Source organism: Callorhinus ursinus, unplaced genomic scaffold, assembly GCF_003265705.2.
Source record: "Callorhinus ursinus isolate GAN/ISIS: 27379988/994484 unplaced genomic scaffold, GSC_fseal_2.0 scaffold1, whole genome shotgun sequence".
Classification (NCBI taxonomy): domain Eukaryota; kingdom Metazoa; phylum Chordata; class Mammalia; order Carnivora; family Otariidae; genus Callorhinus; species Callorhinus ursinus.
The window spans coordinates 26165621-26180780 of NW_027397063.1; the positions used below are offsets into that span (position 1 = coordinate 26165621).

The 15160-nt window shown below is 36.4% G+C and overlaps 1 protein-coding gene across 1 annotated transcript in view; it reads right to left on the reverse strand.

Annotated features, from left to right (window-relative positions):
* Window positions 1-15160, reverse strand: part of GBE1 (1,4-alpha-glucan branching enzyme 1) — a 270358-nt gene that overhangs the window by 167565 nt on the left and 87633 nt on the right. The window lies entirely within an intron of this gene.

Below are 15160 nucleotides of genomic sequence, written 5' to 3' on the forward strand. Positions count from 1 at the left end.
AGGGGGGGATGAACCATGAGAGACTATGGACTCTGAGAAACAAACTGAAGGTTCTAGAGGGGAGGGGGGTGGGGGGATGGGTTAGCCTGGTAATGGGTATTAAAGAGGACACGTACTGCATGGAGCACTGGGTGTTATACGCAAACAATGAATCATGGAACACTACATCAAAAACTGATGATGTAATGTATGGTGACTAACATAATGTAATAAAATAAAATTTAAAAAATAGAAACTATGTCAAGGTACAGTTGTTGGGTGATTAACAAGATTTATTCAGCAGCTAAAAAAAAAAAACATGCTCACCAACAATACAAAAAATAAATGATTAGAGCCAATGCCTATTTAGCTCTGTTAAGAAGGGAAGGAAACTCATTCTTCTTAAACCTTAATTTAAATCTTAGGTATCTTAAATGTACCCATCCAGCTGTCCTAAGAATTCTCTGTTATATAGGCAATCAGTTTACATGCTCAATTTCGCTATTCAAGAAAACAAGTTAGAGCCTCGTTGGCTGTCCAGGTGCAAATTCTGCTCAGTATGCTTTTACATCCCACACTGCTATATTTACATGCAGTATTTTCATTAAAATCCCACTCTTACTTTATGCAGAAGTTGTTGTCAAATTAAAAATAGCACTAAAAGTGAGACTAGCATTTCCTGATAATTTGGACATCCTTCAAAAAGTGGGAAAATTTTAAGCATCACGTAATATTATCTAACAAATTCCAGATTGCTTTAGGATTTTACTTTCACTTTATTTGTGTAGTGTTGGAGTTCACAATTTAATCTAAAAGATATCATTATAATTGTACATTAATAATACTAGTTATATCTTTGAGTGTATACTGTCAGCTCTCTCCTCTAATTTTTTTTATTATGAACGCCACTCTATTTCTAAGTTATAATGACTGAACTCATAAAAGTTTTAAAGCTGTTTAAGTTTTAAAGGATATATTTACAGTTGATTGCAGAAGTATATAAAAATAAAAGTTTCTAGCTCAAGATTAATTCTTCCATTTCCTTAAATAAGTTCCTTTTAAATGGTTATGACAGTAAATGCTAATTGCATCTCAAAAGCAATCGTCCATTTTTTCTTGAAGACAGAACTTGCTGAATTTTAGCTGGACAAATGGCCCCCAAGCTAAAACCATATATCCCAACATTCCTTGCAGCGAGAATGGCCAATGAAACTAAGATCTGGTCAAAAGGATGTGTAAAGAAATGATGTGTTCATATCCTTAAAAGGGAATGCCTTTGTTTTCCTTTTTCTGTAGGAAACACAGAGATGGTAGGTATTGTTTATCATGTGGGTAACATACTTGGTGACAGAAGGCCAAGAGGAGGTAACAAGGAAACTGGTCTGAACATACACATGGAACAGACACAGACTATCCATAAAACACCTACTGACCTGAACTTTTACTTCAGAGAGAAATGGAACCATCTATCTTGATCAAGACACTGTTATTTTGGAGCTTGACAAAGCAAAATAACCAATATCTTACTTAATATGGTGACTGAGAAAGATGCCTATGTCCCACTAAAACAACCTTAATAAAGTCAACCAAATGTAGTCCTAGGCCAGCAAAACACATTACAAAGAAGAAGAAGAAGAAAAGAAGAAGAAGAAGAAAGAAGGAAGAAGAAGGAAGAAGGAAGAAGGAAGAAGGAAGAAGGAAGAAGAAGAAGAAGAAGAAGAAGAAAAAGGAACAGAATGGTGGATCCCCACTCACCACACTCACCATACCTGGCTCACCTCACACCTTATTTGCTTTCTTGAACCACATTCATTATGGACTTCTCCAACCATCCTCTGTCTAGCCAGCCACACAAGCTTTATAAACAACTGGGTTTCTTTCATCCTCTATCCTTAGCTTTTCATCCTCTATCCTGTGGATACATTAGTCTCTTTCTTTTTTGACTCTATAATGACAGCGAAGTCCTTCCAAGGTACTGTGTATGGTCTCAACCAACTACCAGGTCCTTGCTTTCTGAGCGTTGCCCCTTCATCAGTGCCCAAGCTGACAAATCTAGCCAGAGAGGTAGGACATGGATATACGATATGGTCATGCTAGGCATAGGGACTAGTCTAGATTTAAAAAGTACAAAGTAAAGTCCACGCTACTTTAGAAATTTCTGGCTTACAGAGCTATAAAACTAACTACACACATATCTACCAACACACACACACAAACACATATACATGTATGCATGCATACTACATAGTGACTAGCAATACCATAAGATCAAACTGTTGCAATCTGTGTGCATAGCTTCCTTCGAGAATCTTCATTGTAAGCTGCCCTCACATAGTAGTTATGATTCCATCAACTACCTAACTTGAAATATATATATTTAGACATATATAAATATATGTATATTACTTATACCATATGTTCTATTGAATGTTCCTAACAACTAAAAATATATCAGATTGTTTTTTATGTGTCTTCTCCCAAATTTATTACTGTCATTGCATTGTCACTTGCTCCTAGGAAAACATGCATTCTAAAAACATACCAGAATTTGCAAAGGTTTATCATTTAAGCCAAGGGCTAAGCTTGGTAGTGTTTTTAAGCAGAGTTATCAAGAAGTCCCAGGAATTGTAACTAAACTAATAAATTATAGAAACATAGCATAATGGTTAAGAACACAACCTCTAGAGCCAGACTTACTGGGTTTCAATCCCAGCTCTACCAACTATCAGCTAACAGCTAGCTAGGTGACTTTGAGAAAGCTATATAATCTCTTTGTGCCTCACTCTTCTCTTCTGAAAAATGGGGATAATGATAATAGGACATTCCTGATAGGGCTGCATTGAAAACTAAATGAATTAATATTTTAATATGTTTAAATTGTACCTGGAACATAGTTAAGTTCTATAAAATAAACAAAGGACTCTTTACAAAGAAACAAGCTGATTATATTTATAGCCTAGCTTAGGCTATAAATTCTGTATACTTAATTATTGCATATATTAAATTATGAAATAATTATTTTATATACTGAATTCTTAAAAGAAGGAAGAGTAAAAACATAGGAGAAATGAAAAAAAATCAACAGGTTTATGAGTTTTTTTTTTTCTTGTGCTTGTCTCTGAAGGTGACCTTTTGGGGAAAACGTATGTTATTTGTTCTCTGAGCTGTGTATGATTAGTTTCTTCATCATACACAGACAAATTAGAAAGGCTGCTGTGGTGCCCAGAAATCATCCGTTAAACAAAGTCAAAATTAATGATAAAATTGAGTTCCCTTTGTGTTTGATTTTCATTTATCTGCACTCAATTATAAACGAGATACCAAAGAACGCTACCCATTAGCTGTTAATTCATAATGACTTCAGAAAGCAATCCCTATACTGCCAGTGATATCTCACTAACAAACTCCTACTCTGCAGGGCTTTAGCTTGAAGACGAAAAGGAAAAACAAAACTACATACTCTAAGCCGCTCCTCATCCCACCATGGAAAACTCCAATGCTTAATATAAACAAGGTGTAATAAGATTGCATCTATATATCTAAAAAGAACCTGTGCCATTTTTTTCTTTCATCATAATTTATTATAGCTTAAGCAAAATAGGCCTAGATGTAGCAACGGTGCATCCCACATTTCGATTTCACTGTGTCAAAAGTAAATACTCCTCAGGGTTAGAGAAAGTTTTCAGTGAGGAAAATGCCTAAAACAGATGATATGTGTCTCACCCGTAGAGAAATAACATAGGATTATTAATTTGGGATAGGATAAGAGTGACATAATCCTATAATTGGACTTGTCTTTCTTCATAGTACTCATCCAGATATTTTGACCTCTGGCACATCCCATAGTAAATCCATTTTGTAGCCTCCTAACTAACTGGTTCTGAACTATAAGGAAAAAGATTTAGGCCCCATTTATTTACTCATAGGTGATCTAAAGAAATATTAAAACAAACTTGGGTCTTTTTGGAAGTAATTTCAAGCCCTTATTCACAGATTTGCATATATTTAATTTATATTCTTAACTTTCAAAAAACTTACAACTTAAAAAATATAGACTGTCATATTTAAAAATAAAATGAGAAAGAAAAATCAACAGTTACAATGAAAATAGTCAGAAGGCAAGAAGGGCTGCAGGGCAAGGAGGCGAGATAATGGTGTAGGGCTCTGCAGTTGGATGGCTATTGCAACTGTACATTTCACTTAATTTTAAGTTTTCTGACAGACAAGAGAAAAGGGGGAATAATAGTGAGATAAAAATAAACACTTCAAATCTTCCGGAGAAAGGCAAACTTTTTTCTAGTATTGAGCTCTCTAAACAGTAACTCGCAATTATTAACACAGAAAATGCTAAAGACTCATTAAAACTAGCTGTGATTTCCAGATTCTAATATCTGTTCATTTGTTTTTAACCCTGATATCAATAGGATTTCCAAAAATAACAATTCTATAGGTCAAAGATGCCTAAATTCAAAGAATATAATTTAAAGTTACTGACATACAACTTTATAAATTTCTTTCACTTTCTGTATAATGTGCATATGCAAAAATATTTCCAACAGTGGCAAATGGGCTTACCTGATGGTATCTATCCATTTCATCCATGACGTCAATAATATTTATTGAGTAGCTTCTATCTAGGTCCCAGGGACACAAGGATGACCAAGACATTGACCCTGTCCTCCAAAAGTTTACAGTCTAAAACTACATATCATCACAGTGAATGAGGAGGGAACAGGCTCCAGCAAGGTTTGTGGCAGAAGGGGTAGTTGGTAAGTGGAAAGTAGAGTTTGGCATTACGGGAAACTTCACCAAAAATAAATAGCACCTAAACTCTACATCAAAGACTAGGAATTTGTTAGCAGCAGGGGAAGCCATTCCATGTAGAAGGGATGCTGCCTTTGCATTTGCTGAGACATGGTAAGAATGGCATCTGAGCAAACTGCAAGTACTTCAGTGTGGACTGTACCTCATTGTTACGGACTGAATGTTTGTGTCTCCCTCGCCCCAAATTCATATGTTGAAATTCTACCTCCCCCCCACAATGTGATGGTATTAGAAGGCAGAGAGTATAGGCGGTAACGAGGATTAGATGAGGTCAAGAGGGTAGAGCTCTCATGAATGGGATTAGTGTCTTTATAAGAGTCTAAGAGCTTGCTTCCTCTCTCTGCTCTTCACCATATGAGAAGCTGTCAATGAGAAGCTGACAGTCTGTAACCCAAAAGAGAGCCCTCACCAGAATTCTACTATGCTGGCATCCTAGTCTCTGAGTTCTAGCCTCTAGAACTTTAATAAATTTCTGTTCTCTGTAAGGCACCCCATCTACAATACTTTGTTATAGCAGCTCAAATGGACTGAGGCAAGGATAAAGACAAAGTTGGAGAGGAATCCAGAGGCCAGGGCATGGAGGGCTTTGTATGTCAAACTAAGAGTACAGAATTTAAACTAGAGGCCAGTGTTGTTCAGTTCTTTCAAAATAGAAAAATTATTTAAACATAATCATACATGGGAGCCCAGTATAAAACAGGGAAAGGATCTCCTTATTTCAAGTGAGTACTGGGGAATCTGAAAACTCACCAGGTCAGCTTCTTGATACACAGTGTGAAAACCCTAGCTATAACCAAATCAGGGGTTGGGAGAGTTCATCACAAAGGGTTTAAGGCAGAAGCATAACATGAGCAGATTTCAAATCTTAGAATGATGACTGTGGGGCTCTAATATGAAAATGGACTGGGACATTTCTGGAGTAGAATTTAGCGAATGATCACTTACATATAACACTCAGTGCTCAACACAAGTGCCTTTCTTAATCCCCATCACCCATTTAGCCCAACCTGCCACCCCCCTCCCCTCCAGAAACCCTGTTTGTTCTCTATAATTGTAAGAGTCTGTTATGGTTTGCTTCCCTCTCTTTTTTTCCTCCCCTTCCCCTATGTTCATCTAAACAACTTTGAATCTAGATATCCATAATACATAAACTTTAATCCTGGACAAAATGTAAAATACATAAGATCTCAAGCCATTGCCGAAAGAATTTCTATAGTAATGTGCCTAGGAAAGGAAAGTGTTAACAAGTTACAAAAACAATGATTTATGACAAGTTTGAGTTGGCAGGTGATACACAGCAAAAGGATATATTTTTTCCAATATCATGACTAGAAATGATCCCTCAGAAACTGCAGAAGATTGAGACCCTATCACAGGCCTTGACACAGTAAAACTCATTTATGAATTTATATGAAATACTGATATAAATATATGGTTCAAATGATTTGTAAATGAGATTTACATTGCTTCATTCACAGGTCTTAAGTTTGAAAGTACCATCATGCAGTTATTTGTACTATTTTTATTTTATTAGGATATTAAGAGTAGGACAGGATAAAAACCAACGAATGGGAAGTGAGAATATGGAAAGAGCACATGTACATGACAGTAGGTTCTTCTTTCCAGGACTCTCTACCATACAAGAGAAGAACATTCAGGATCCATTAACAGTAGCTAACTTTTGTTAACTGAAAATGAGACTACTTTTATATGCTTTGGAAGAGAGAGTATGAATATCTGTGAGGAAAATAATGAGATCACTAAGGGTCAAAGTCCTGGGGGAAAAAAAGAAGAAAACACAGATTAAAGAATAAGTTGGTCATTATAAAAATTATTGACGTTTTAAGAAATGATGGATTTTTTAAAAAGCAGAATTATAGAAAAAAAGCAAAAAAAACTTTAGCAATTATGTTGTCCTGCACGTTTTCAGAGTAAAATTTCCTCAAAGAGATTCACTATTTTTTTTTAGTCTCCCTATACATGATATCCTCATAAGTCAAATTGGCCACTGTCTCCTATATAGAATTATTAATTCCTGTTCAATCTTGCTTGACTTTATATTCCTTTATTCCCTAATTGACCCCTGACAACCTATTCATTAATCTACATCTATTAACCCCCACAAGACGAAGCCTAAAATGCATCTCTTCCCATAATCATTCCCTGACTAGTAAACCTGTGACTTTTATTCTTCTCCATCTGTCCACTTCCCCAAGAATCTGTCTCTAATCCCTTGTTCTTTCTCCTCATCATCTTCTCTCTTGGGTTCCTTCTTGGCCCCATCAATATGTAGCCAAAATTAAAGAGAACTAAATCACTAACAAATAAAAAAAAGGGAAACAACCACATATTCCATTTACTTATTCCTCTTTTTCCTGTCACAACCTTCTCAAAAATATGAGCTTCTTCCTCTACTTCCTTCCCAGCCAGAGAATGCTCAAGCAACGCATTTGTTTATGGGGAGTTTTCTCCAAATGGACAATAAATTCAAAGCGCAGGCATTTTATCATTTATTTCTTCACCTACATCTGGGAAGACAGTATAATACGTCAAATGCAGAAAATATAAAATTAAATATATGTTAACTCAGCTAAGAGAGAAAAAAAGCAAAATTTGATAAAGAAATTAATGTGGAGCAAAATCAAAGTAGAAAAAACCACTCCCACTTTCTACCTCACCCACCCTCTCTAGGCAGACAGAGTTAACTCTTTAGACTGGCAAATAGACTCCTTTGGAAATGTACATATTTATTTTGTGTTTTCTATCAACATTTTAGAGAACTTCAGAAAAAAAGAAAAGAAAAGAAAAATGAATCAATTAGCAAGCCTTTATTCTCATCTACAGAGGAAGACCATTTCCTGGTATGCTATTTAGGTTTATTAACATTCATATTGTATTTTGCAAACACAAAGAATTACAATCTCTGTGGTAAGGGAAGGAGCATCTAATTCTAACTATGCATTCTCTCACAAATTAGATGTTTCAGGGTCTTAAAGGTTGATTAAGGTGAACCAGGTAACAAATGAAGTGAGTAGAGGATTTTCTGTGGGTTATAAAGAAGAAAATCTTTATCACATATAATAATATATCAAGATATCACAAGCAAGAAATAATCAGTTTGGCCAAAATCTTATAATCATGGCATACAATGAGAATATAATGACCTAAGGCCCCAGAAAATTTAAAATATTCTTCTATCTAGTAGATGTACTTTTTTCTTCTTCCATTTAAAGAAGGGTGGTTAGAAGTATGAATTAAAAATGACAAGCCTAACAAATGTCTGTTGAAATAACAGCAAAGCAATACAAACAGTATTAACAGAAAAGAAGTCAGTAAGAGACCAGAAATTTCAACAAATGTTTGAAAGACAGAAAGTAGCTGAAGTGAGAAGGAACTAAGGCAAAAATTAAAACTGGATATTGCAGAGGAAGAACCTAAAGAGAGCTGGTCAATTTGCTTCACAGCACCGCGAGGAGATTCGACATCTGCAGGCTCCTAACACTATGGAAGAAGGAAGTTAAACAAGGGGACTGTGTTAAACAAGGGGTATTCCACAAGGGGACTGTGGGCTCTGGAGCACACCTTCTCCCTAGCCTATACAGATAAATGTATATCCCTCCAGAACACCACCTCTTACCCCTCAAACAGGAGATTAGAGGTTGATGCTCTAAAAAACAATGAACTAGGAAGGCACCAGAGACAATGAGTACAGTAGATGACAGAGGTGACTCACATGATTGAAAGTAGGGGGATTAAGTGGCTTAGTGTCAGCTTTCATGGTGGAACCATCCTCCACTTCCCTTGTCCTTATTCATGAATGCCAGTAGCCAGGTATAAAGTCCTCTGGTCCACACCCCTTCCACCTACCCCTGTAGGGGATAGGAAGATTCATTTGGAAAGATCTCAAAGAAAAACTTGCACTTATTGCTACCAATTTAAAAGCTGGCTCACTTTCTGACTACCCAAGAGTGAACCTCACCAGGAAGAAGGCCCTGTGTATGTGCACAGAATTTTCAAATGCTTTTTCCTACCTCATTCTAAAATATGACCATATAGCCATGGATCACAAGGCATTTGAAAACAGCATGCAGAATGAAAGACAGAGACTAAAAGAAACACAAAATAAAATCTGAAAAAAAGAAAATGAGAGTAGGGGGTCAGGAGTAAGAAGCAAATTTGGGGAAAGAAAATAAAAGAAAACATCTACAATAATTTTCAAAAAGATAAAAGTATTTGTGGGCATTTAACAATGACAGTACGTATGCAAAAGGAGAAAACAAAAGTATGTTATTAGAAATGTTAAAAAAAAAAGGGGGGGTGCTGGGTGACTCAGTGGTTAAGCGTCTGCCTTCGGCTCAGGTCATGATCCCAGGGTCCTTGGATCAAGCCCCACGTCGGGCTCTCTGCTCAGCAGGGAGCCTGCTTCTCCCTCTCCCTCTGCCTGCCGCCCCCCCCGCTTGTGGTCTCTCTCTCTCTCTCTCTCTGTCAAATAAATAAATAAAGTCTTAAATGTTAAAAAAATGTGATTATTAAAATAAAAGTAGTTGGAAAATAAAGTTATTTCTTAAAGCAGAACAGAAAGTCAAAATGATGGGCAACTTGAGAGAAAAAGAGAAGAAAACTTAAAGGATTCAATATCTAGAGATTATAAATTCCTGAAACACTGAACAAAGAATATGGGGACAAGAAAATTGGCAAAGAAATAATACAAGAAAGGGCGCCTGGGTGGCTCACTTGGTTAAGCGGCTGCCTTCGGCTCAGGTCATGATCCTGGAGTCCCGGGATCGAGTCCCGCATCGGGCTCCCTGCTCAGCAGGGAGTCTGCTTCTCCCTCTGACTCTCCCCCCTTTCATGTGCTCTCTCTCTCTCTCTCTCTCATTCTTGCTCTCTCAAATAAATAAATAAAATCTTTAAAAAAAAAAGAAATAATACAAGAAAATATTCCATAAACGAAGGATAAAGTGCTTATGAGATTTACCTTCTTCTTCTCCCCCGTCCCTCAAGAGTTTTAGGAGCTATATGCCAACAACTGGGACAAAGACCAAATACAAATGTTTCACTGTATCAGAGAAATAATTCACATAACATGACATTCACCCTTTCAAAGTATTCCATGGTTTTTAGTATGGTTCGCGAGGTTGCATGGTATGCAAACATCACCATGATCTAATTTCAGAACATTTCCATCACATTAAAAGGAAACCCTATACTCATTAGCAGTCATTCCCCATCCCCTCCCAGCTCTTGGCAACCACTAATCTACTTTCTGTCTCTAAGGATTTGCCTATTCTAGGATGTTCATAAAAATAAAACCATACAAAATTTGGCTTTTATGACTGGCTTCTTTCACTGAGCACAGTGTTTTCAAGGTTCATCCAAAATGTATCATGTATCAGTACTTCACGTGTTTATATGGCTAAATAATATTCCATTGTATGGGTTTCCCACATTTTGTCTGTAGATAAGTTGATGGACATTTGGGCTGTTTCCACTTTTTGGCTATTATGAATCATGCTGCTATGAAGATGCAAGTACAAATGAGACTTACCTTCTTAAGCAAATATTCAGATATGAATTTTTCAACAGGCCATATCCCTGCCCCCAAACTACTCAATGGCATCCTTCTGCCTCGCAATCTCATTCCAGATCTCAATTAGTATGTTTCACTTTACTTAACAAATCTGATATTTTACCCCCTAAAACCCAAACTCTTTCTACAAATTACCTATCTCCTTTCTATTCTCAGGGAAGGTCGCTTCCATGCTCTTCTTTCTCAGCTCCCTGAAAATTGGGGATAATGCTTTCCACACAAAAAAAGTAAAGACAAATATGGTATGAAATGAGTCACTAAATCTGTGACTCCAGTTTTATTTCCTCTCTAACACTTTTTTCCCTTTTCTCTGTGAACCCTGAGCCTACAGGACATTGTAACGTAATGGTTAAGAGCGTGGACTTAGCTGTCAGACAAGCCTGCATTCAAGTCCACAGATGAGCGTACTCCTGTAGGAAATAAAAAATATAATAACAATACCTTCTCTCATAGCATTACCATCAGGATAAAATTCAATATGAATATAACAGAATCCTTGTTTTTTTTTTTTTTCATTGTGTGTTATCTAAGAAAATTGCAAATGTAGGTATTGGGTTCTGTGTCCCTTTTCCACCTATCGATTGTATAACATCTCAATATAATTAGAAAAGCAATGTGGTCTGGTCTGAACTGTGCTCCCCTCCAAACTCATATGTTGGAGTCCTATCCCCCACTATGACATATTGAAAGATGGAGCATTTGGGAGATAATTAGGTTTAAATGAGGTCATGGCATGGGGTCCTGATGGTGGGATTAAAGCCATGTGAGGACACAGCAAGAAGGGAGTCATATGCAAGCCAGGAAAAGAGCTTTCACCAGGACCCAACTATGCTTACTGGTCTTGAACTTCCTGCCTCCAGAACTGTGAGAAAATAAATGTCTGTTGTTTAAGCCACCCACTGTATAGAATTTTGTTATAACATCCTGTGATGACTGACACATGAATCCCCTGAAACTATTAAAGGCCTAGTATCAAGAAACCTCTGTTCTAGCCCATTTTGTTACTGATTGGCAAAGAAAAGTTAAAATACACAAACATCCTAAACACTAAAAAGACAATTCTCATTGTCCTTGGCAGTCATTTGGGTATTAATTAGAATGAGAAAAGAAAAGAAAATGGGAATCAGAAGAAAAGAAAAAGAATTCTTCACAGTTTGCCTACAACAGTTTACTTTCCCTGATCTCTTATTTTTCCTGACCTGAGGTCTTTACTGACCTCCTGAGCTACATTTTACGAAGTTAGGACAGATTTACTTCTTATCCACCTCTCTGCCCCAGGATGCTGACCATGTGGACCATATTCCCCAGGACACTGGCTTCTCTTTGGGTTTGGCCCATGTGCAGCCCCAGTAAGAGGTCAGAGAGAAGGAGAAGAGTGAGAGATCAGAGTATTTGTTTCCTTATTCCCCTGGCTCCTTCCCTGCACAGCTGCCATGAATTAACTCTGTCTCTCACAAAGCTCAGTGATTCCTTCAAGATGGCCAACTCTTTCTCCCTCTGAGTTCTATAATTGAGCCCTTGTTCCCAGTGGCCGAGGCAAGGTAAAAATTTGGGTGCCACTAGGCTCCCTCACCCCACCCTGTGGATCCCCTCTGCATGCTCAACTTTGAAAACAGCCTTTTGGAAAAACAAACGAATAAACAAACAAAAAACATTGTTCAAACTGCCCTATTTCTGTGTGTATCTGTGTGTGTGTGTGTGTGTGTGTGCCTGCATGTGCGCCATTTGCTTCCTGTTGGGACATCAATCAGTACACACATTTTTATTCATGTAGTACTCTCACGTTAAAATATTCCTCTTCCCTCTCTCTGGTCACCTTCTAAACATGTTACCAAATGTGCTTGAATGTTGTTGCCACTCTGTTATTTCCTGTTACCATGACAGAATAAATAAACTGTCCACTAATATTTTGTTCTAATAGCACCTTATTTTAAAAGCACACGCAGCCCACATATATTATTACACTTCAGTACAAGCATCACAGATCAAGGACAGCACCTGACATACAGCACTCAATAATTATGTTAAATTTCTATGAAACAACTTGAGAAGTTTTTTTTTTAAAAAAAACTTAACAGTGCTATTAAAGATGTATATTTTAAAATAGTGGCAACAACAAAAAATACCTTCTGATACATTAATTTGGCTAAGCATCCAGGAAGAAAAAGTATTAAAGACACGAATAACATATGTCTCATTTTCCTTCAGGAATGTAGTCTTCTTTCTTTATATCTCTATAGTCTTGAATGTTTAATTCACCTTACTATATTTTTTTTAAATATTTCCTATTTGGTAAACTCACACAGAAAGGAGACATTTACATGACCACATAAGCAGTTAGGTATTTTCTTCCAAAGTATTCAATTGAAAAATGCTTTACAGAGAAAACAAAGCTATTATCTCAATGGTAGGTAACATTTCTATTTTTGTTAGCAGTTACCAGATAATTCATAAGAGAAACATCCTCAAGTGAGTTATAAAGGTCAATCCCTTGGGAACTGAAATAAATTTTCAAGTTCAATTTAAAACAAGATTTTTAATTACCAAGATAGACTATCTAGGGATAACTTCAAATTGAAAGGCCAAAAATCTCAAGTTAGTTTATTTTTTTATAGAGAATTTAACCCCTCCCTCAAAGAAAATCTGATACATCATTTCCCATAAATGAAAAACTAATTATATCACCATATTAACAGCATCTAAATGTTTCCTCAACATTTGAAACATCTAAATACTATGAGTAATATTTTGGGCCTAAATTTCTAGTTAATTATCCTCATGGAAATTTTTAGAGAATAATAATGAAGAATGATTACACAACAGTTTACTTGATACTTGCTGAACATTTATTTTATGTTAGACATAGATTTTCAAAGCCAAGTGAAAGGTAAAAGCTACTTTTTTTTTTATCACAGAATCATTTCATCTCATCTAAGTCAAATAAATTTTTAAAAGAAAGCATAGTACAGTACATAACCTAGTGTACAAAGCATCTTAATCTGTTTGGGCTGCTATAGCAAAATCCTACGGACTGGGTGGCTTATACCCAACAGAAAACTAATTCTCGCAGTTCTGGAATTTGGAAGTTTGAGATCAGGGTATCAACCTGGTCAGATGAGGGCCCTCTTCAGGGCTGCAGATTTCTTGTATCTTCACATGATGGAAGGACTAGGGATCTCTCTGAAGTCCCTTTTATAAAGGCGCTAATCCTATTCAGAGGGCTACACCTTCCTGACTTAAGCACCTCCAAACCCCCTCCTACTAGCACTATTACATCAAGCATTAGGATTTTAACACATGTTTTTGGGGACAATACAAATATTCAGACCATAGCAGAAAGTATAAAGGATTTGGAGTTGGATGGGAGAGGCAAATGTTTACCATTATCTCCTGTATATATCAATAATCATTCATTCCTGGTAATCAATTACTTTTCCCCATGTATAAAAAAACCTGTCAAGGTTAATTCAGGCACCATTTAACACAAGAAGTTGGTAAGGTGTCAGAGTTCATAAATTTTTCTAACTTAAGATGGCAAAGAAATTTAAAAAGGCAAAAAAGATTTAAAAAATTAGTAAGTTCACTTCTTAAAAACAAAAAAAACAAACAGAACAAATGGCTATAGGACCTAAAGTGACATCGAAAGCAGTACAAGAAGAGTCGCCCTGCCTCACAGTTTCCTAAAACCAGGCCACATACTAGAGAAGAACCAAGCTCTTTGACTTATTCTTTCAAAACTGGGCCTAAAAATGGCCTTAATATTTAATAAATATTTCTTGAGTGCCTACTCTGTGCCAAGTATTGCTCTAAGAATTGAGAACAGACAATATTAGGAAACAAAACAGCATAGGCCGCTGCTCTTGTGGAGTTTATACTGACTTGGAAAGGGATTATTTATATTAAATGTAAATCCCTCTTATTGTACACTTGTAGCTACTTTTTCTCCTTTTCACTATAGATTAAGAGGAATGTTGGCTGCTGCCATCCCATGTCAAAATGTCTCTTTATTCCAGACAATACGCTCTTCTGGTAACTATATTATGTGTGGCAATATTTCAGTCATTCTCTGACATACGTAAAATTTCATTATTTGTTTAAAAAAAAAAGCTGCAAAACAATCATACAAATACAATACATTTTGATTTTACTTTAAGTAACTGAGTTAATAATGTTAAGTAACAAATACCAATAAAAATAATAATTCAGTCACAGGATCTATCATGATAAATGCTTTGAATACAATCATATGTCCAAAGAAGGGAAAGAAACAAGGGGACGTGGAAATATTATATAATTTTATGAGCACTGGATAAAATCAAGTAAACGTTAAAGGATTTAGATAACCTTTTATATAATCAAATGTCTGAAATCTGTAATCCAGGCTTTCAAAACCCATCTTTCAAACCTCCCCTGAGGAGACAAGAGATGCTAGCTATATGGGCTCTGAAACCCTGAATACAGAAACATAATGGTTAGCCAAAGCAGAGGGTATGTGAAGGACGCTCAGCTTGCCTCTGACAGGCAGGCCCCTAGGTAATCCAAGCAGGCTTAATTTAACATTAAGACAAATCTTAATGTTAAAGACCAGAAAGATGAATAACCAGGAAAATCATGTCCCCAAAATGCATGGTTCTCCAACACACAGTATTGCCTCCCCCATTCATGTAGCTCATCACAAAATCAATTTTTTTTAAGATCTTATTTATTTGAGAGAGAGCACAAGCAGGGGTAGCGGGGAGTGGGAGAGGGAGAGCCCCAGCCAGACAT